This window comes from Crocodylus siamensis, chromosome 3, assembly GCF_052110815.1.
Source record: "Crocodylus siamensis isolate JL-2025a chromosome 3, ASM5211081v1, whole genome shotgun sequence".
Taxonomy (NCBI): domain Eukaryota; kingdom Metazoa; phylum Chordata; order Crocodylia; family Crocodylidae; genus Crocodylus; species Crocodylus siamensis.
The window spans coordinates 187,860,717-187,882,430 of NC_143397.1; the positions used below are offsets into that span (position 1 = coordinate 187,860,717).

The window sequence follows — 21,714 nt, forward strand, 5'->3', positions numbered from 1 at the left end:
CCAGTCTTGTTTGGGAGTAGGCTTATAGTGCATTAGCAGACAAATGCTTGCAACTTCCTTCTACATCTCCCTTCCAGCATATTCTCATACAACTGGCATCTTTTTTCTTCATAAAAAAACTCCGCTCTTCTCCTAGACTGTTAAATTTTCACACTTTGCTTGCCAATCTCTGGTGGCATCTCCACCTCCTTGTCTAAACTTTGGATGACTAAATGCAGCTCAAAATAGAAACAGGTCTCTAACTTCTCACTTCAAGGTCTGATCGTGTTTACTCTCCTACCCAAAGACAAATGGCTGATGGTGGGGTGTCTGTGGGTGGGCCTCCCTACCCCACCCCCCTAGATGTGAAAGGGGGGAAGAAATAAAAAAAAAAAAAAAAAAAAATTGGAGCCAAAAGGCATCAACGTACTATTCCACATGCATTATGAACTAGTACTTCTATGTTCAATAAACTGTATGCCGTAACTAAGATCTAAGGACTTTTCTCATCAGATGTTGTCCTCGCTAGATCTGTCACTGCATAAGGCCTTTGCTAGTGTTCTACAAGTCCTGATATGGCTTTTTATTAAAGAGCCTTGTCTATCAATAACTACCAAAATTCATAATTTCCCACCAGTAGAGATGGAAGCACAAAAATAGAAAAGGCCTGGTTAATTTTTAATTCCATATTTCTTAACTCTCTCAAGTCTCTCTAGGTGCACTTCAATACAAGTCAAGGGCACACTGTACTCCATAATATTCCACAATGAATTGTGATCAGGTAGAAAGGACACTGGGCTGAGACTCAGGAGACCTGGGCTCAAAATTTAGCATTCGTCACTGCCTTGCTGGACGATGCCGGACAAATAACTCTCCATGAGAAGAAAACTGGGAATAACCACTAATACATCTGTTATGAGCTTCAAAACAAAAGTTTAAATATTTTTAGTATACATTTTCCTTGGTAAAAAGAAAAAAAAGAAAAAAAAAACTAAAAATAAGCAGGTGGTAGATTCAAATAAAAAAGGTAGTAAAGGACATCAACTGGCAAGCAGTAAAGGATAAAGAAAAAATGGCAACCAAAAAAGACTGTCCCTTGAAAAGTTCAGAAAATACTCCCCTTCAAAAATTCTGGAGGTACGCCCCCTACCAATCCCTTTGAAGTACATTAATAGAGGTGCACCGATACACTGGTCTGATATTGGATCAGCACCATTATAAAGAAAATGTAGTATCTTGGAAAACAGCCATAGCAGGCCGATAATTTGGCTGATAAACAGCGCACACATGCGCTCTGCCACAGCACAGGTGGCGAGGAGCAGAGTCCGGCAGCGTGGAGAGCTGCCTCCAGCTGGTAAGTCTGGTGTGGTGGAAGGGTAGGGAAGGAGTGTGGGGGCGCAGATCAAGGCCCTTGTGGGGGCGGGGAGGTGTGGGCTGGGGCTGCCCAACAAGGTCCTGAGCAGGGGGGAAGGGAAGGGGGAGGGGCTGCTCTGCCAGGAGCCGCTGGTCTGGGGCCTCATCCAGCACATGCCTTCTCATTCAGCAGCTCCCATTGCTCGTCTGGGAGGGCAGTGGGGTTGGGTGTGTGTCCCTGGATCTGCGTGGGACAGGCTGGGGTCAGGGCTGTGCCAAGCTCTTCATAGCAAGGCGGCGCTGCACTGGGAGGGGATTGAGAGGGGAGGGGGGCGGCTGCCACCACAAATTCACCATAGGCCCCTCTCAGCGCAGCCCCACCCCTCCAGTAAGAGCCTGGTACAGCCACGGCCTCAGCCTGCCCACACATATCTGGGGGTGCACACCCCCCCACCCCCTATGCCCTGTCACATGAGCAGCAGGAGCTACCAGACAAGCACTGGACCAGCACCTTCTGGTGGAGTGCATGCAGCAGGACCCATTTACCACCCCACCATTGCCATCTCCATGCACCCCAGATAAGCTGCCACTCCATCCTGCACCCACCCCACTTGGACAGCTCCTGCCCCAGCCCCACACCACCTTCTCAGTGGAGGCCTTGATCTGTATACCCCGCTTCCCCTCCCCTTCCACCACACCAGACTTACCAGTTGGAGGCAGCTCTCTCCACGCTGCCAGGCTGGTATTGGAAATTGGATCAATATCGGCCGATGCGCCTTCATAAAAAATGGTTATTGGTATTGGCTGCAAAAATCTGTCTGTGCACTCCCAATTAGAAGGAATTCTAAGCTTCTACCGATCTCTATTTTCTACCTACAGGTTTCAGAACTTCAGACATTGTTTTTAAACTGAAAGCTAGTTTCATAGTTTCTAGGGTCGGAAGGGACCCGAACAGATCATCTAGTCTGACCCCCTGCCATGGCAGGAAAGAATACTGGGGTCAAATGACCCCAGCAAGATGTTCATCCAACCTCCTCTAAAAAACCCCCAGGGTAGGAGCCAGCACCACTTCTCTTGGAAGTTGGTTCCAGATCCTAGCTGCCCTGACCGTGAAGTAGCGCTTCCAGATATCTAGCCTAAACCTGCCCTCTGCCAGCTTGTGACCGTTATTCCTGGTCACTCCTGGCAGTGCACAGGGGAATAGTGACTCCCCCAATGCCTGCTGATCCCCCCCCCAACTAGTTTATAACAGGCCACTAGATCCCGCCCCCAGCCTTCTCTTCTGGAGGCTGAACAGGTTCAGGTCCCATAGCCTCTCCTCATAGGGCCTGCCCTGCTGTCCCCTGATCATGCGAGTGGCCCTCCTCTGGACCCTCTCCATGCTGTCCACATCCCTCTTGAAGTGCGGTGCCCAGAACTGGACGCAGTAGTCCAGCTGCGGCCTGACCAGTGCCGCATACAGAGGGAGGATCACCTCTTTGGACCTGCTTGAGATGCATCTGTGGATGCATGACAAGGTACGGTTGGCCTTCCTGACTGCCTCCCCACACTGCTGGCCCATGTTCATCTTGGAGTCAATTATGACTCCAAGATCCTTTTCCGCCTCCGTGCTGACAAGAGGGGAGTTCCCCAACCTGTAGATATGGTGCCAGTTGTTCCTCCCCAGGTGCATCACCTTGCACTTGTCTGTGTTGAATCCCATCCTATTCACATCTGCCCACCCTTGTAGCCTGTCTAGGTCTGATTTTGTATGCATTGAGCCAAAATCTCTCCTCAATTTCACCAAATTTATTGCAATAGTAGCTACATTGGAATACTATCTGCCGCCCCGACCCCTTAGCCCAGGAAGTCTGCTGCTTCCCGGAGGCCTGCATCCGAGACATTGCGGAGAGGATCCCGCAGCTCCTCCGGCCTACAGACCACTACCCCATGCTCCTGATTCATGTGGGCACCAATGACACGGCTCGGAGCACCCCCAGCCAGGTCATGAGGCGCTACAGGGAGTTGGGAGCGGGGCTTAGGGGTCTGGGAGCTCAGGTGGTGTTTTCGTCGATCCTCCCAGTCTCGGGCTATGGGCTGAGGAGGGAGAGGAGGATCCATGCGGTGAACCAAAGACTGCGGCGCTGGTGTTATCGGGAAGGCTTTGGCTTCCATGACCACAGCCCGCTCTTTAGAGAGAGAGGCAGCGAGCTGCTGGGAAGAGATGGCCTCCACCTCTCTCCCCTGGGGAGGAGGCTCTTCTCAGCCAGGCTGGCTGACCTGCTCCACCGGGCTTTAAACTAAGCCCGCTGAGGGATGGGGGGACTACTGCCACTGCTGGCCCGCTGAACGGCCCTTGCAAAGCCAGCGGACCAAGGCACTTAAAGGGACACTTAAGGGAGCCCACTCCTGCCCCAGCCCTGGCACAATCTGTGGGCAAGGCAAGAGCCCCCAAGGGCACACTTGCCTGCCTGTACACTAATGCCAGGAGCCTGGGCAACAAGCAGGACGAGCTCATCCTCCTGCTCAGTGCAAAGAAATATGATGTCATTGGGATAACGGAGACCTGGTGGGACTCCACCCTTGACTGGACCACGGGTATAGAGGGCTATACCCTGTACAGGAGGGATCGTGTTGACAAAAGGGGCGAGGGTGTAGCTCTCTATGTGAAGGAAAGCTACATGTCCCTGCAAGCTGATGTTGGCGACCGGCATGGACAGCTAGAGACCCTCTGGGTAAAAATTTGTGGGGAATTCGGCACAGGGGACACAACGGTGGGAGTCTACTACAGACCTCCCACTCAAAAGACCTGAGCTTGACCAGGAGTTCGCCCGGGAACTGACTGAGGCCGCTTGCTCCAGGACCTTGGTTGTCATGGGTGACTTCAATTACCCGGACATCTCGTGGGAAGATCACTCAGCTAAATCCGAGCAGGTGCAAAGCTTTCTCTCGTGCGTGGATGACCTCTACCTGACTCAAGAAGTCTATGGGCCAACGAGAGGCAAAGCGCTGCTTGACCTGGTACTGGCTACGGGGGACGACCTAATCGGCGACCTAGTGATTGATGGGAAGTTGGGTGACAGCGACCACAAGCTGATCACCTTCACCATCCGCCATAAAGGTGGCAAGTCAGTCAGCAACACAGAAGTCCTTGACTTCAGAAAAGCCGACTTTGACAAGCTCAAGAGGCTAGTCAGTCAGGCCCTCAGGGACCATGACCCCAGGGAGTTGGGAGTTCAAGAAGAGTGGTTGCTTCTCAAGGAAGCGATCCTCAGTGCACAAGCTAAATCTATTCCAACACGGAGGAAAGGCAGCAAGAAGGCACAGCAGCCCCCCTGGCTCTCCAGAGACCTAGCGGACCTACTGTGGCTAAAAAGGAAAGCCTACAAAGGATGGAGGACGGGATTCACCTCCAAGGAGGATTACTCCGCGCTGGTCCGGTCCTGCAGGGACCAAACCAGGAAAGCCAAGGCTGCAACTGAACTCCAACTAGCTTCAGGCATCAAGGACAACAAAAAGTCCTTTTTCAGATATGTGGGGAGCCGGAGGAAAAGCAAGGGCAATGTTGGACCCCTGCTAAACCAGATGGGGCAACTCACAACTGACGCCCAGGAAAAAGCCAACCTATTAAATAGGTACTTTGCGTCAGTCTTTCATCAGTCACACGGGATGCCCATGCCTGCTATGGGATAGGGAAATCTGGGTGAGGGGGATCCCCTACCCTCCATCAATGCTGACCTCGTGAAGGAACACCTTGAGAAGCTGGATACCTTCAAGTCAGCTGGCCCTGACAATCTGCACCCCAGGGTACTCAAGGAGCTGGCGAGCGTCATAGCCCAGCCCCTGGCACGGATCTTTGAAAACTCCTGGTGCTCTGGTGTAGTGCCCGAAGACTGGAAGAAGGCCAATGTGGTGCCGATCTTCAAGAAAGGGAGGAGAGTGGATCCGGCTAACTACAGGCCCATTAGCCTGACTTCTATCCTGGGGAAGATCTTAGAAAAGTTTATTAAGGAGGCCATCCTTGAGGGACTGGCCCAGGCTAACATTCTAAGGGACAGCCAGCATGGGTTTGTTGCGGGTAGGTCTTGTTTGACCAATCTCATTTCCTTCTATGACCAGGTGATCTATCACCTGGACAAGGGAGAAGTGATTGATGTCATATATCTTGACTTCAAAAAGCTTTTGATCTGGTATCCCATGATCACCTCTTGGCCAAACTGCCCAGTTGTGGCCTTGGCTCCACCACAATCCGCTGGCTGGGAAATTGGCTTCGTGGTCGGACCCAGAGGGTTGTGATTGATGGCAGTCACTCATCGTGGTGCCCTGTGACCAGTGGGGTCCCTCAAGGCTCTGTCCTGGGACCCATACTGTTCAACATCTTCATTAACGATGTGGACACTGGAGTCAGGAGTGGACTGGCCAAGTTCGCCGATGACACCAAACTTTGGGGCAAAGCATCCACGCCAGAAGATAGGCGGGTGATCCAGGCTGACCTGGACAAGCTCAGCAAATGGGCAGACGAGAACCTCATGGTGTTTAACACCGAAAAATGCAAGGTTCTCCACCTTGGGAGGAAAAACCTGCAGCACCCTTATAGGCTCGGCAGTGCTACGTTGGTTAGCACTACAGAAGAAAAAGACTTGGGGGTCATCATTGACCACAAGATGAACATGAGCCTCCAATGCGATGCTGCGACTAGTAAAGCGACCAAAATGCTGGCGTGCATCCATAGATGCTTCTCGAGCAAATCCCGGGACGTCATTCTCCCCTTGTACTCGGCCTTAGTGAGGCGGCAGCTGGAGTACTGCGTCCAGTTTTGGGCTCCACAATTCAAAAAGGATGTGGAGAAGCTTGAGAGAGTCCAGAGGAGAGCCACGCGCATGATCAGAGGTCAGGAAAACAGATCTTACGATGACAGGCTGAGCGCCATGGGACTCTTTAGCCTGGAAAAGCACACGCTCAGGGGTGATCTGATGGCCACCTACAAGTTTATCAGGGGTGCCCACCAGGATCTGGGGGAACATCTGTTCACCAGAGTGCCCCATGGGATGACGAGGTCGAACGGTCACAAACTCCTGCAAGACCGTTTCAGGCTGGACATAAGGAAGAATTTCTTTACTGTCCGAGCCCCCAAGGTCTGGAACAGTCTGCCAGCAGAGGTGGTTCAAGCGCCTACACTGAACACCTTCAAGAGTAAATTGGATGCTTATCTTGCTGGGATCCTATGACCCGAGCTGACTTCCTGCCCTTTGGGCAGGGGGCTGGACCCGATGATCTCCCGAGGTCCCTTCCAGCCCTAATGTCTATGAAATCTATGAAATCTACATTGACTATCAGTGACTTGCACATGTAGAAGACCTACAGCTCGCAACAAAAAGTGCTGCAAAGAGACAAATGACAGAACACTGGACTGGCAAGAACTCTTATAAATTTCTACTCTTCAGAAAGAAGATAATTGTAAACCAGTGTTCATAAAAAATTATTACCATAAGTTGTTTTAATTAAGACAATCATTATTTAGACAAAATACAGATTTAAACAATCCTGGACCTGTTGCCCTCCGGAGTGCAGTGTGTGTGATCCAGAGCAGCAGCACACAGAGGGGCTGCACATGGAAGCTGCCTGCTACTGCATGCTCCGTGCTGCCCGGGTCACACAGGAGCGGTGTAGGCAGCACACAGCATTGTGCCCCTCGCTGCTGTCCCCACCTGCAGGGGAACTGTGGCCAGGCAAGTGGGGAGCTCAGAGCGGTAGGCAGCTTTCTGTACCCCCACTGGGTTCCACATGCTGCTCTGCAGTTGTAGCAGCAAGGGCAACACAGTAGGGAACATCGCCAGTATCTGCTGCTTCCCTGGAGCCCGGGGCCAGGTCTGTGAGGCAGCAGCTGTTTGCAGCCTCCCAGATGCAGCCGCCCCAGGTTCTGAGTAGCTGCTGATAGCCATAGAGCCCAGGCTACTTGCAGCAGCGCTGCTATCCTCCCAGCTGGCTGCTAGGAGCAGCCCAGGCTCCGTGGCTATCAGCAGCTACCCAGAACCTGGGCCGGCTGCAGCCAGGAGGCTGCAAACAGCTGTTGCCTCCCTGGCCCGGCCCCAACACAGACCAAGGAAAACAGCTTCACGTGCCATACTCAGCACACGTGCCAGGGGTTGCCAACCTCTGCCATAAGCTCTATTTTTTAGATTTAAAGCAGTACTTACTGGGTAACTAGGTTAAAGACTTTATGCTCCCCCTCTATAGCAAGTTGATTTTCACCTTCAGATAGCATTCTTTCATTTCCCCAAATGAGGAAAGACTTTTCCCCCACCCCCTAAGATCAAGCTCAAAAATACACTGAAATATAGATAACTTAGAAAAAGCTGCCAAATTAAACAGAAAAATTACCTTCAGGCACTGTACGGAGCTACCACCTTCTTTAAGTACAGCAGGATGAAGGTGCACATTTGCTTCATATGGTTTTGGCAACGAAGTGACATGGCTGTTCCAAGTGAGCTTAAAGACCTGCAAACAAAAGATACAAAGAATAATCATGAACATCTAATGGTTTGAACGCTGCACCTCACAAAAGCAAAGTAATGTACTATTTATTCATTTTAAATTTTAGCATTAATAGGTATTCTAGCTGAAAATACTGTCTAGCAAGTTTAGAGTGGAAATATACATTATGTTGGAACTGAATTTGTTTTTTTTATTTCAGTATGTACAGTAAAAAAGTATTACTCTGCAAAGGATAAAAGGAAAAGAGCCAAATGCTGTAAAAACAAAAGCAGTCTTCCTAGCTGCACGCAAGGCTGATCTACTGAAACGAATGGTGGGGAAAAAACCACTGCCACTAAATTATAGTGTGGATCTCTTAGAAGAGATGCTTATAGACATTTTTTCAAAAATAAAACACAAGTACGCTAAAAGACTTTAAACCTAAGAACTAGTCATTACTTTTTAAATATAAAACATAACATGCTTTGGGAGTTTTTTTGTTTGTTTGTTTTATACAGATTTTAACAGCATAAAGTTTTACTTCATGATTATCCTAAATTTAGAATGAGCACTATGAAGGGATAAAGATGTTAAACTGATTGCTAAACACAAACGGACTTTAAAAAAATACTTTAAAGTAGGGGGGACAGGGACACAAAGGAAATGCACAACATGAAAAAAAATCAGAACAAGTAAGATAACTAGGACTGCTGGTGCACTACAAGTGCAACTGAAAAAACTACATCTTTGAACCAGACAGACAGACAATATAAAGCAGGGGTCAGCAGTGTTTTGGGGCACAATACAAAAAACACTCATAACCTCAACTTGTAAGATGTTGGCATGTTAGGGGTGGATGGTGGGGAAGCCACAAGGGGCCTGATCCTTGTTGTGGCAGCACATCCCTGGCCCTTTTTCAGCCATCCACCCAGAAGTGCGCATGTACCCACCACCAGCAACAAGCCAGCCTTGGGCTTTGCAGACACAAATGCAGTTGCTTACTGCCTTGCACCTGCCTGCTAAAACCAGCCTGGGCTCTGGGCATGGCCCTTGCTACCCATCCCAGAACCCAGGCTACCTACAGCAGGCAGGCTGCAAGCAGCTGCACCAGGGTCTGCAGAGCCCACCTTGGCTCATTGCTGGCAGTGGGTGCATGTACACCTTAAGGCAGATGGTGGGGAATGGGCTGGGGCTTCCACAGCAAAGATTGGGCCCCTTGTAGCTCCCCCACAATCCACCCCCAAGGCATGCGTGCCAAGCAAAATGCCTTGAGTGCCCTGGTCCAGCAAGTGTGCCACTGGTTGCCTTCCCTGTTATAAAGCATGTGTTATTTTGAAAGGGGCAAGAAGGATGTTGCATTTCCCATATTTACAATAGGCTTTCACTTAATTATAATTTAAATAGTTCTTTCTATCATACTGACAACTTGCTTTTGTTAATAACACCAACCACCAACGTAATATCACAATATAACATTTTTTTAATTGGCTAGTGACATATGAGCAGTGAAAGACAGCCATAAGTTGGTCTTCGGCACTCCCCCACAGTTGAGGATGACTATCTTCTAGGACTGTTTTATCCATGTGTCCAAAGATGGCTGATGAGGCCCATCCAGGATAGACAGATGTTACTGCAGGTCAGACATTTCTGTGTAGGGTGAGTGGCATTAGATTCTTCACTTGGTCCACTGCACACTATCTCCTGTTGCTGTCCTAAGTTTTCAAAGTCCAGTATAACCTCATAAATCTGGTGTGGTCTGGACTGAGCACTTGCTGCAACTTTGAAGATGTTGCATTTTTTAAACCAGCACAGTACCCGGTCATGGAGCATAGGGGTGGAGGGTGGTAGAAGTGGCTGGTCCCGGAGCAGCAGCCACATGTGAAGCAGCAACACGGGGTGGTGAATGGTGGCAGCAACTGCTGCATGCAAGCTTCCACCTCTGCATCCGGGAGGGCGGGGGGAAGGGGGAGAGCAGCAGCCAGTCCCAGAGCGGCATGCCCTTGTATAGTAGAACATTTTTCTGGATACCAGAGTGGCAAAGTGTGCTTTGATTACTAGGAGGGAGTGGAAGAGGGCATCACAAAACATCCAGTCCTGAAGAGCTGGTTGCAATTGATATGAACCAGATGCAAGTGAAAGGACCATCAATTACTTCTGTCTTAGACATATGGATTAAAGGATTCACAAACTTCCAGATAAAGTTGACCCCCTGGACAACACAACCATTTCATTAAATTAAAATAAAAATATTTGAGGAGCTAAAAAACCATGCATCTTATGGCCAGAACTGCCAGAAGTTACACTTAAGCAACCTGAGTGACTCTGCAGTCAGCAGGGATTTTATCATTTAATTAGGTTATACCTAAAAGCACATTCAGTTATTTAAGCCCCATTCCTTCTAATGCAGTCCAGTTAAAGGGGATGGAATAAAATTTCAGATAAACTTTTAACTCAAGAAAAATGCAACTACCTCCAGCTGAGCAATTTACAAATGGACAGAGAGATGCTGTTAACTTTCTGGGGAGTGGAAATAAAGGGCCTAGGGTATGACAATTACTTAAAGTGAACCTTAAAAGGTATAATTTGAGCTATGATGTTACTTCTTATCCCTAAGCATAAAAAGACACAAAAAACTAGAACTCCTGGTTCCAAAATGATATCTTTTATTAGACCAACTGGAAAAAGGCAAGAAAAAACTGTCCTTTTCTGCAAAGTCTCTTTGTCAGGCTCTGGGAAAAGTGTAGCTGGTACAAGATAGTAAAAAGTACCCATAGGTAGGAAATAAACTTCATTTTTGCACAGAGGGAGCTGAAGATGGAAGGCTGTCCCTCTGGGTCCATGAACATGTCTTTGTGAGATGCATTGAGCAGCTCTTTGATGCGCTGATCAGATAGAATTCCTTCCCTGGAGGTGTCCGATGACAGCCAGGGAGGTAAAAAAACCCTCCCCCCCCAAAAAAAACAAAACCTTGTTGTTCTGCAATGAAGTTTAAAATTCAAAATCGGCTAAAATCCGTGTTTCAGAAACATCTACACTTTTCCCAGAGCCTCCCAAAGGAACTTTGATCCCGAAAGCTTGCAGAAAAGGACTATTTTCTTGCCATTTTCCAGTTGGTCTAATAAAAGGTATCATTTTGGAACCAAGAGTTCTAGTTTTTTGTATGTCTTTTTGTCTCAGACCAAGACAGCTACTAAGCATAAAAACATACTTGTGTGGCCAGGAGCAAAAAAAAGGAGTCGGGGGGGGGGGGGGGTACAGGAAGGGGCGGGGCAGGGGTGCAGGGGAAGAGAGAGCGGGGATTCACAGATACAGAAAGGAAAATGTCTGGAAATGACCTTCTGCCATATTTAAGTGTAGCTGAGAACCCTGTATCTTTCTTAAAAGGTTATCTTTCAGTGGATGCTCCATCATAGTCTACAGGCATGCTCAGCTACTTTGAAAAATTTTCTGCCAGATATCAGCATACCATGACACCTGAGCCAAGGCAAGGGGGGAAAAAAAAAATCCCTTCAAGATTACAAGGAAGTCCAACACAGGCTCTTATAAGCTACTGCGAACTGTGTATCTGCAGCCTTTTTAGTGAGATGCTCCTATCACCAGTCAGTTCTACAAATATCAAAACAGATGAAGAGCTGAAGAAAGCCATACTAAAAAGTTAGAGACATGTTGCTTCTGCTAAACAGCTCTAATAAAAGCAGAAAAAAATCCTGACATGAGAATAGGAACAAATAAGTTATTCTCACTCTTGATTCACTCTGCAAAAGGTGAAAAACAGGATCTGTCCATTAACTAGCACAGAACTTTGAAGAAACCATTTAGGCCAGCTAAAACATCTCAGTGTAGCATGCCAGGCTGTTCCCTTTATTCAAACCTTAAAATTACCAAATCACAGTATCTTTAGCACAAAACAGACTTAAAAAAAAGTTTATATTAGAGGTACGCTGACAAGGCAGAAAATGACATTAGCAGCTTTTTGTGGCTGTTGTAGCCAATAATAATTTAGCCATAGTTATGCCTTCTGGCCAAGGCCCTGGACACCTGGCTTCCCTCTCCACCATTCCTGGGCTCCCTCAGGAAACAGCAGGTTTCCCCTTGCAGGCCGGCAGCATTCTAGCCTGGAAGGGGTTCTGCTTAAGGAGCAAGACGCAGGGGGCACTGTGTGCACGTGCAGGGCCACATGCATGCATTTGGCCAAGAATAAAGCTGGGCAGTGTGGACAGCAGCTCCCTGCAGGTAAATCAATGGAGGGGAAGGGGTAGATGGAGGCCCCCCCCATGGTGAGGATAGGAATGGGGCAAGAGCTGGGGGATGCTGCTCAACCAACAGTGCATGGGGCCCAGAGCTCGGAGAACAGAGCCATGGGAGGCTTGTCCAGAGGGCATGGGGGAGGTGTCTCCCCACCACTGCATAAGCCACCTAGGGGAAACATGGGGGCAGCATGTGAATTACAGTTAAATCGGTTATTGAATTGGCATCAGCTGACATGGTTGGTTAATAATCAGTTACTGGTACCGGACAAGAATATCTTTTTTGGTCGATCCCTACTTTCTATCTAGTTTTAATGCTAACACCCATAAAATTAGGAAGTAATTGTTCTTCTTTTCAGGTTCATTATGATACTTCTACAGCTCTGAAAAATCCCTTACCAACAAAGTGATTCCAAAGGTTGTTTTTAAAAAATAGTTTAGACATTAATACACTGCAAAAAACAAGGGCAAACTTCTGTTGTTATGCATTTATATGTAATAAAAAGCTACTAGCTATATAGTCAATTACTTAAAATGTGCAACTCAAATTAAGAGTGCAACTAAGATAATGAAGTCTGTTAGTTTATATATGATAATGGCTTTTGATTGCATCTGGTACTATAGCTTAAAACATCTTCAGAATGAAAGTTAGCATTCAGATAGTACAGACCAATTGTAACCAATAACCCAATCAATTTGAACTGTACTTGCTATAAAGAAAATGAAAAGCTGAATGAAATAACAAGGGTTAAAAAACACAATTCCAGTAAAATACAACAAGAAATATATAAACAAAAATATCACTTATGTTTTGTGAGAGAGATTAAAAGTTTTTTCTTTTACTCTAGCTCACAGTAGAAGTTCAATTACTACATCTGCTTGGCTTCCAAAAATATTTTCAATTGTAGAAATAATATTTTATATCCAACAGCAATGCTGCAAAACTCAGGTCATTTTGGATAAAACTATTTAATAAGATTCATTTCTATATTTCCTTAGTAAATATTTTTAAAGTTTATTTTATTTAGCAATTTTGGAAGTCAACATTGTCCACTGAATCCAAATAATTGAAGTCCCATTTTTACGGACAGAGAGAAGTAAGGCGGGACTGCTCAACTAGCACCGAACAAGGGGCTAACACGTGACCAAGAGCTCCTGCTCTGCTGCACTCATGGCTGTTGATGCAGCTGCTAGGGTCTCCAAGCCTCCCTTCTCATCCCAGCTTCCACTTCCCCCCCGCCCTGAGGTAGCTAGGGTGCCTGTGCTATGCATGCAGCAAAGAGGCTAATTTATTTATAAATAAATGTTTATTTATACAGGAAAAAAGAAGTTCAAGTTTCAGTTTCTTAGAGAAAACCTCTTAGAAGGCATATGCAGACTTCAAAATACAGTCTTTGAATCCCTGCTGACTTTCATAAAAGTCTGTATTTAACAGACTTGCCATGGCTTAGGCACATGCAGCTCTTCCTTTCCTCTAAACTAAGAGCTAAAACATTAGAGTGAATTATATCAGTCAAAATCTGACAAAAACTCTTGTTACACTGTCAGCAATCTGATTTATTAAAGTGAAAATTCAAAAGTCTAGTTTGCATATTTGTGCTTTATTTTTAGCTTTTCTTATTGTAGCAAGTCAATTAGAGCACCTTCAGATAGATGCTCTGGAGCACCAAAACTTTAATTTTCAATGTGGTAGGAGGAATGCTGTAATACAACCGTCTGTTTTGGATTTCTAAGGAGTCTTTTACTTTTAGGTCCTCTAATAATATATCAAAGACCAAAATTAAACTGCTAATATCCCTTGAAAGTAGAAATGTTAATTTTCTATGTGCTATGATATTTAAAGGTAAACTTCTCTTACGTGTACACATTTCAATTTTCTATTAACATATTCCAGTCAACGTAACACTATGCAAGAATTATTAAATCAGAATTGCATTCTTAGCATAAGCATAAATCAACAAAAATAAATAAAAAGTACATGCCACACTACTACTAAACTTTAATGGCATTGTTGCTTAGTTTCAACTTTTTTCCATTTAACTAAGGCTTTGGAGGTTTACTAAGTAAGAAGATAATCTTCTCTGGAAACAGGAAATATTGGCATGGTCAACTTTAAAACTAATTGGCAGGTGTGTAATCTTCTAAATAGTTTGAAGCTTACCTTTAGTTAGAAATTTCAGAATCCCAACATGTTTTACCTCAGCGCCCCTTGAGTTTCCAATCACTCTTTTAAAGTTTCTCAATTGAGACCTGGGGTGACCCCTTGGAAAGAAAGGTATGGTTGATACTTTAGTCCTATTCCAGAATTTTTTGTTGAAGTATAGATGCAAAAAAGTGAAGAAGGTGTTCTCTGCCATTTAAGCACTAGGAGTGACTATGAGTTTCCAAAATTCACCAATGGAAACAGAAGTAGATTGCAAGAGACTACTGCCTGAGAAGCTGAGAAAATAAAAATACTGTGCATGAGAGAAGGTTTTCAAAATTACTGGTAGAAAAAAATGCAGACTCCTGACATGCTCAGTTAAAATTTACATCAACTCCAGCAAACTAACAGTCTCTAGTAGGGATTTTTTTGCTGCTTCATAAATGGAGCTCCATATGCATGCAGGTCAGAACACTTTCTAGTTCCAACTTAACTTGTATTCAAATGTCACTCTCTTCATTGAACTCTAAAGTAGGCAACCTGAAATGCAACTTATGCTCTGGGCCAGCCAGCTTTTAAGCTAAATACATTAGCTTTCTCTTTTCCAGCACCTGAATTATTATAATTAAATCATTCCAAGATGCATGCTACATATTTAGTGTAATGGCAAGCATGGCTGATCTGCAAGACTTAAATTATTTTTTTCTTTGCTTTCCACATAGAGACTGAATTGATAAAGGCAGTAATACTAGATTATCAGGTACTGTCTTGCTTTGTATATTTTTATGCATATCAAATAGAAAAAACACTTACTGAAACCCACAACTGCGGCACTGTCAGATTTAAATCCAGCCAATTTCAGTAACACCACCACAGGTACTACCATTTGTGCCTCAACTTACTCAAGAATTCTTTAGATCTGTTAGAAATATTATTAAAAATGCATTATCAATAGCAGATTTAGAAAAAACACAGCTGCTAGCCCTCCTTGTCTCCTTAATGGGAGAGGGAAGGAGGGGTTGGAAATTGAAGGGAAAACTACCAAAGGCTCTTTGTACTAAGGTATCACTCTCTCTTTGTTCTGCAAATTTACTATCTCTTTGTTACACTAAATCACACTTTCTTTCATGGCTCCCACATTTCTTAGGCTAAGATAAGAGTAATTGCCATTTTAGCCTTCAGGTTGAACCTCGAGTAACCTTGGGTCCCTTCTAAGCACGCGCAATAACCTAATACATATTAAGCCTATCCGCCCCACATACTTAAGTAGTTAATTATAATGCACATGGGACGTATGAAGCGACATGTTTACATATATGTTTGTATGAACCGGAAATGAGTTGTAAGAGTTCCTGTTTCTGTACACGTGCCAGAAGAGAGGGGATAAAAGCCTGCTAATGATTGCTCCTGGGGGCAGAGGGTTTTGATCTTTTGTCTTCTCTCTCTGACCCTATTTGCAAATATATACCCTTTTGTATCACCAACAATGTGTGCCTGAAGGATCATTAATATTCATTGAGCCTCCAAAGAAACGAACCGAGAGAGAGTTTTTTTTACCTCAGATCTACAGCCATTGCAACCCTTTAAAAAGGGATTTTCTTTCCTAGTCGCTGCGTGAAAGGAAGACCTACACAATCAGGGACACATCTACAAAAGGGTAAACTGTACAAGCAATAATACAAGAAGCTGTGTCAATGTAAGTCAGCCATCTTTATTAAAAAAGGGAGAAAAAAACATTAGACTGATTTTGCAGCCATAATGTTCTACGAAAGACTCATTCAAAAGCTTGCCTAAGTCTGTCCCCTCCAGTTTGTCTATTAGAAGTTATCACACACAAAAATCCTTGCCTCAGAAGAGGCATATATTTTCGTGTGACTCCAACAACAAAAAATAAAATGTATAGAGAGAAATAAAGATATTTCATGAACAGTACCCGCTTCAACTGCTTTGATCTTTACTGACAAAGATCTCTCAGAAAAGTCCCCTGAAATCAAAATGTATGGCATCTGAAGTGTCCTACCTAGTGCAATACCAGAAAAATCATCAAGTTGATGACAACGCATTTAATATATGATTATCTGCAAATTAGAGTCTTGCATTTGCAAACTGAACAGTACAAAATTAAGACAACATACAAATTGCTGCGTGTACACTGACAGCATTTTACGGAGTTCAGAATATCAGCATGCTATCCTGGGAAAGCACCCCTAATGTGAATGCAGTTATACTGACACAGCTGTCTTTTGTATTAATATAATAAAAATTGCATGTACCAGTGTCACAGGAGCAGGGCAATCACCTGTGACAGAGGGAGTTAAGGAGCTGCAAATCACCCGGGGCAGATCAGGTGCTGGTTGCCACGGCAACCAGATGGGTCAGATGACCGGAAGGGGGCAGGGCCGGGCCTTTATAAACCGCCCAGGCCTGAGCCAGAGCAGCAGTTCCCTACTGGCAGCCGCAGGAGCAGGAGCTCTGTGGCTGAGCTGAGCGGCCTGAATTGGTAGTGGCAGCATTGTGGTGCTGACTGGCTGCGATGATGCCGGGGATGAGAGCACCTTGAGGAGAGGTAGGATTGGAGGCCCTGCAGGGGGGCTCAGTGTTTATGTTATGAGCAGGAGGCTCTGTGTTTTATGTTGAAGCCAGGTGGCTGGCATTTTGGTTATAGTTACACCGGAGGACCGGGTGAGGCTGTAGGGTAGTGAGGAGGCCTCATGGGGGCTCCCCAGCAGCTTGGGGGTTCCCGGTGCCCAGTAGGGGCACAGTGCCAGCGGGGCACTATTGTTTGCGCTGGCGAGGCACGGTGCTGCGCCAGAGAGGCACAGTGTGTGGGGTTGCGGACCCCAGCCCGTAAGGGCGGTGTTTTGCCCGGTGGGGCAACAGACCTAGAGAAGGGTCAAGAGGCCGGGCACGGCAGCGGCCGCCTGTGCCCCAAGCGGGAAGAGCGCGGTAGAGGTCCTGAGAGGGCAAGGCCCCAGAGCGGGGCGTAGAGCGCGCCAGAAGCGTGAGCGGGGTCGAGCGAGGGTAAGTCCCCAGAAGGGGCTGAGCATGGGGCAGTGAGAGACCCCAGGAGTGAGGAGGGGCGACTAGGAGCCCTGAGAGCACACCGAGGGCTGGGACCTAGTGCCATGTCCCTAGTTAGAATATTCCAACACCATCGGCAAGGCTTAGGCTGTGGTACAGGGGAGGTACAGGAGCCGCAGACAGCGCCCCCTGCCATCGGGGCGCACACAAACGGGCAGCTTCCCGCTTCATTTCATCATACGTTATTTATGAGTAAGATCAAGTCGTGGCAGGCGAGAATAGGCGGGTGGTGGACCCATTGCAGGAGTCCAGAGCCGCACGTGCGGAGAGGCTCCAAAAATGAGACCCCTGTTACAACCAGGACAAAATAGCTACCCCACTAAAAGCAGTTCTGCAGTTTTAGTTGTGTACATTAGGGTTAGCAACCTTTCAGAAACAGGCCAAATCAACACAGCTCAGTCATAAGAAGGGTTGGAATGTACAATATACTGTAATGTTGATCTGTCCAAGGAGGGGGGTGTATAAGATTTGGGGGGAAGGGAGGGAGAAAAGAAAAGCTTTGTATTCCCTACCATCAGTGCAGGCACTGGAGTTGTATTTCGCTTGTAGGAGCATTGATGTCAATATTCAAATACTTGCATTTACTCTTATAGCCTGATGCAAGTGATCACCAGTCAAATCTGGACCATAAATTTAGAATTCAACATCATTTTGAGAGAGTCTGTTTCTCAGATATAAGTACTCCAAAAATTGTTATCGTGTCACCTGCAAAGCTATTTTCTGTGAATATCTTAGGACCAAAGATGACCAGGTCACTTGCTTTGTAAGAATATTTCAAAGTGTCATTTCCTTAAAGATCTGGGCATTCCACTGGATAAATGTCAGGTGTCACCTCAGTGTGAACTGCAAATGGATTCTGGAAAAGATAAATGTCTTTTGAATACTTATGGAAATGCTTAAACCTTTTCTGAAATTCCCCTGCAATTGTTTTAAAGCCACAATAAACCTGCCTTGTACAAAGTCTGAATTAAGGCCTTCTTCACTCCATACATTTTTGCAATTAGGAAGGTGTGAAGTTCTCTTTTCAGTGATATGTTTCATCAAAAGATTCAGTTTTATTAAATGCTTTTACATCAGTGAACATTTCAGGTAGTAGTTTTCCCTTCCCCTGAAGTCTCATTCACATCATTCAGCAATTTCATTATTCCTAAAAATGCTAAGTCTCAAGTCTGTGAAGATCTGACCATTCAGTTTTTTGCTTTTCCTTCTTTGTTCGAACAATATCAATCTTACTTTGTAAATGGAAGTAAGGTCAATTTGAGAATCTTACCTGAATTAAGCCATTCTATTCCACGATATATCTCCATATTCTAAGCATGCACTGATACAGATTTTTAAGGAGGCATATCGGCTGATATCAATCTGATTTCCAATCTTGAAGAGCTGCATCCAGCTGGTAAGGGAGGGAAAGTGTGCGTGTGTGCGTGTGTGTGGTGGGGGGAAATCAAAGCCCTTGCAGTGAGGGAGGGCTAATGGAGCTGGGGTAGGCACTGCCCAGCCAGGGTGGGGAGGGGCACACGACAGAACTGCAAGCAGCTCATCCAGGGGGCAGAAGGTGTATACCCCACAGATCTGCACAGCATGGGGTGGGCTGCAGCTGTGCGCTGGGGTGGGCACAGGATGGAGGGGCAGGAAGGGGAAGGACGGCTCCCACTAGTGCACGGGGCTCATCTGGTGCTCACCCGGTGGCTCCCACTGGTTGTCCAGGATTTGCCCGGCCCCAGTCCATCCCCCCCAGATGAGCAGCAGGAGCCGCCTAACAAGCACCAGATAAGCCACAGCATCAGGACCCCCCCTTCCCCCCTGCTGGCCCCAGCTGGGCAGCCCCTGCTCAACCCCTAACCCCACACCCTCCCTCATTGCAGGGGACTTGATCTGCCCCACCATACCTCTTCCCCTCTCCCCTCCCTTTTCTCCTGCCCCTTCCCTCCTACCAGACTTACCACATTATCCACCACACTGTTGGCTCTGCACCTCACTACCTACGTGCTACACAGCAGCTGTGCACACGCACAGGCATTTAATCAGACCATTATTGGCCAAATTGGGCCGATTTCCAATACAGAAAAGATTCTTTATACAAGTGCTGATCTGGTATCAGACCTTTGTATTGGTGTACCTCTACCATATTCTGATTCAGCATTGCCAAGGAGCTCTTGAAATTGGCAATATTTCAAAACACAGCCACAAATAAAATTCCCACTTCAGACAACCATGCCCATGACTGATTCCTAGTGTAATATCTTACTGCACAATGACTGCTAGTGTATGGTGCAGTGAAATTGCACAGGAGGTTCAGCATTCAATTTCTGCATTTTGTTATTGATAATATCTTATTACCCCAGCCTTGCATCCTTTCATGTTTTCCATTTCATCCACTGTTATATTATTCAGTTTCTCCCAACTCAGCTGAAGCATGTCAATTGTTACACACTTTGAGAAACAAGTCTTCTCCTTTGGTTACCCCCTTCAAACTCTGAAAGACACCAAAATCCTCAGTAACTCAAACTTTGAGTGGATTCTTCTCACAAATGTAAGCAATTGGGCTGTATCTGACAAATCATTTCCCTCATGAAGTCCCAATAAATGCACTCAAACATTTTGATCTTTTTTCTTCCCCAATGTACAAAGTCAATCCATCCCATATATTTTCAGTTTGTCTATTCATAGTATGAACAGAAAGACTCACAAAATTTATTCCTCCCCAACCTGCCAGAATACACCTCCTTTTTCAAATTCTCCATCTGCAATGCTCCAACTGATACACAGTACAAGGTGGAGGAGCCAGGAAGGCCGTGCTCCACACTCCCAACGTGTGCACTGCATTCAGCAGCTGCTGTAGCAAGAAGGACTGCGACAGAAACAATGACATGTCCCTGACCAGACTGGTACGTAGTAAAGAATGGACTATGTGGCTAGAGCTGCAGTGGCACCTCCTCTAGACATCCATAAGGCTTTCTTCGTGACAGATCAGGCCAGTTGGGGATGTGCTAGCACTTCTAACCCAGTCCCTGCCGCATAGTATGGAACAGACCACATGGCCGCTACTGCAGCTCCTCCAGGCCTCCTGAAGTGCACTACAGTTCAGGACACTCCTTGCAGTCTGCTGTGTCCTGGAATTTGGTCTACACTGGGGACTTCTGAACACACAGTTATATTAATGAGTGATCAAATCTCCTAAAACACTTGATCTCCCACCAATGCAGCTAATGCCTCAAGATAAAATCTTGTCTTCAGTAAATTCAAGACAAAAACCGAGGATTTTGACTTCTACAACGTTTCACCAGTAACATGTCAATGCATTTCGGAAGCTACTAACAACATGAAAATAGAGCTCAACGTGCAACTCTTTTCATAGACGGTCCAAACACAAAAGCAAATTGCAGTAGATCTTTTAACCTTCTTCATCTAAGAGTAAGACATTTCAGGGTCTTGTAGTGCTTTTAAGGGCACTTATTACCTATTATGATTTCATAGACATTATCATAGATTTCATAGACATTAGGGCTAGAAGGGACCTCGGGAGATCATCGATAATATCTCTGCTTTCATAGCAGCTACAAAGATAATGAAATACACAAATTTAATACGCTTAAAGCACCAGAGAAGCAAAAACTAGTTAAAAAAGAACACTGTAAAATTAAAATGGATAGTTTTATTATTCCACAATGGCTCCTACAAGAAACTGCAACAAAAAATAATGCAAACTTTTCAGTGATTTTTCTCTCTCTCAAAAAAGTCAGTAGGGATTGAGATTTAAAATAAATAAATTTAAAGTAAATATTTGAGATAGGCACACAATACACTGGACCACCAACATGCATTGTCTAATTGCTGGCTACAACACAAAAACAGCTATTTACAGATACTACACAATAGCACAAATCATAATTTAGGCCAAACTATTTCTACTCAAGCTACCCAAGATCAAAAGTTCCATTATCACTCAACATTTTTGCTCAAGCTGCTTTACTTCTAATGAGACAGGAAGAAACCTGAAAACATGACTTACAAATCTGGTGGGGTAGAAGAGAAAGCAACAATAAGACTAACAGTAACATTACATTTCCCCACACACATACTTCCAGACTAGATGGTTCTGGATTATCATTAAACTAAAAATCAATGTTCGCGTGCCAGCTATTCTGACATCTCTCTCAGGATTTCCCTAACTACTTTGATAGTCAAAAATCACTGACACTTAGGTGACAGGTCATCCAAGAGTAAATTCTCATACACACTTAAGTCGTTATAGGGTGTACATATAATCCATGAGGTACAAAACAAAGCCCCAAGAAACTGTTATAAATTATGAACTAATAATTTTATTTTATATACGTATACACACACAATAAATAGATAAATAAATAAGTCAGGTACAGAATTGAATTGAATTCCATTTGAGTTCTAGAACAGCAAGCAACTTAAATACACTCAAGCCAACTATGAACTACATTT

The 21,714-nt window shown here is 45.4% G+C and overlaps 1 protein-coding gene across 4 annotated transcripts in view; it reads right to left on the bottom strand.

The window, feature by feature from the left end:
- Positions 1-21,714, bottom strand: part of RB1CC1 (RB1 inducible coiled-coil 1) — a 152,233-nt gene that overhangs the window by 109,317 nt on the left and 21,202 nt on the right. For all 4 annotated transcript variants that reach the window (XM_090039959.1, XM_090039957.1, XM_090039956.1 and 1 more), the window contains exon 2: positions 7,693-7,809. The gene's annotated coding sequence lies outside the window, so the exon portion shown is untranslated. The remainder of the gene's footprint in view (positions 1-7,692; positions 7,810-21,714) is intronic.